At 46.0% G+C, this 2,039-nt stretch overlaps 1 pseudogene; it reads right to left on the minus strand.

The window, feature by feature from the left end:
* Positions 1–213: 213 nt before the first annotated feature.
* LOC128069317 (uncharacterized) lies at positions 214–328 on the minus strand (annotated as a pseudogene).
* Positions 329–2,039: the final 1,711 nt, after the last annotated feature.

Here is a 2,039-nt window from a genome sequence, read left to right on the forward strand (position 1 = left end):
CTGGATCATATGGTAATTCCATTTTTAATTTTTTGAGGAACCGAGAACGATTTTCCACAGTTACTGCACCAATTTACCTTCCCACCAGCTGTGCACACGTTTCCAATTCAGTTTCTCTATATTGTCACCATTTTTAAAAACTAATAACCATCCTCACAGGTATGAAGTAGTATTGATTATGGTATTTGCATTTCCCTAAGGACCAGAGATGTTGCAAACCCATTGTTAGGTGCCACAGAGTAAGTGGTAAGGCCTTAACCATGCACTTGTATGGGGGCCCCTCCTGTCCTTGTCAAGGGATGTTTAACCTCCTCCTTTCATAAGACATGAATTGGCTCCTAATATTCACCCTCCCCTTCTTCCATGGTCATGGGCCCCTGAGTTTGCCTGGGCATGTGGTCATCCAGAGTGGATGGTACCTTGCCCACACTGCCTTGCATCTCAGTGTGACCAAATGACTAAGCTCTGGCCCAGGACTTGTGAGGAAGGACATTCTGTGACGGCCTCAAGGGAGGGAGCATCCTTGGGAGATGGTCTGTGTATGCATTCTGCCCCTTACTTTTTCTCCTCTTCCATCCCATGGCCTGGCACAAGGATGCTGCCCTCTTAGACCTTGTACACTGGATCCAAACCAGGGGAAGGCTGGGGTCCCCGAGTGTCCCTGAGGCTGGCAGCACTGCACCAGCCAGGTACACAGCGGGGTGGTTTTGCAACCAGAGAGACAGACTTCTGTCTTCTTTAAACCACTTTCACTGTATGGTTGTCTTTTCTGTCTGAACCCAAAGGTCATGGATATTTTCAAGTATGTGGTTCCTTCCTTACTTTTAATAGTAATGACGCTGGTTTTTTTCCTTCTCTGCAAGTCCCATATTTTTTCCTATGCTCAAGATTTGCCCACCCAGCCCCACTTTCCTCCAGGGCCCTCACCAGAGTAGCCACCTCCTATCTCCCCTCCACCCTCCCTTTACCAGCCCGCCCACCAGCCTTCAGATCTGTCTTCCCTATTTTACAAAAGCAACAAACTTCTCTCTAACTGCAGCTTCCATTGGTGTCACAACTTTATCTCCCTTAAAAAAAAAAAAAAGCTTAAATAACCATCGGCATGTTTTATTCTCACCCCCACGTGACCCCTACACTATGGCTCCACCCCCAAAGACTATTTTCCCAAGAGAATAGAAGATATTCTTGCCTCTAAGTCTGATCTTAGTTGATCCTCAGCAATATTGATGTGGTGGCTATCTTCCTGCCTGCCCCGAACACACATCCTCTAACCCCAATGTCATCACACTCTCCTGGTTTTTCTCCCATGCTTTGGCCACTCCTTGTCAATTGTTTTCGCAAGATCTCTTCCCCTCCTGATCCTTAAATCCTGGTTGTCTGCCCCATTTCTTATTATCTCCCTTCCTGGGTAATTCATTGTGTCTGTGTCAAAGACCCTCTCTGTTCAAGCTCAGCTATCTTCCAGAGTTCCAGATTCATCCAGCTAACTCCGTATTAGAGAGCTCTGTGTACACCAATAAAACCATCAGAAAAAAAAAAAAAACTCATTAGTATACTAAATTATTTAGAGAAAAAAAACTCATTAGTATATTAAATTATTTAGAGGAATAAATAAATAAATAAATAAAACCATCGAGACCCAAATTGCTTTCATCACACTCTCCCTAAAACCTGACTGTGTCCTATTTACCCAGATATGAGAAGTCCTCTTCCATTTCGCTTTCTCGTGCATCGTTGTTTTTCCTCTCCATCTCCAGGTCCTATCCTTTAAGTCAGCAGCCCCCAACCTTTTTGGCAGGAGACACTGGTTTTGTGGAAGACAAGTTTCCCATAGATGGGGGGGGCAGTATATTTCAGGCAGCAAGGTGAGCTATGGAGAGCAATGGGGAACTGCAGATGAAACTTTGCCGTCTCTCCCATCACTCACCTCCTGCTGTGTGGCCAGTTCCTGACCAGCCATGGACCTTGGACAGGTGGCTGTCAGTGGCCTTGGGGGCTGGGGACCCTTGCTCTAAGTCCATGACGCTTGAATACCCACA

The sequence above is a fragment of the Budorcas taxicolor genome, chromosome 25, assembly GCF_023091745.1.
Source record: "Budorcas taxicolor isolate Tak-1 chromosome 25, Takin1.1, whole genome shotgun sequence".
Lineage (NCBI taxonomy): Eukaryota > Metazoa > Chordata > Mammalia > Artiodactyla > Bovidae > Budorcas > Budorcas taxicolor.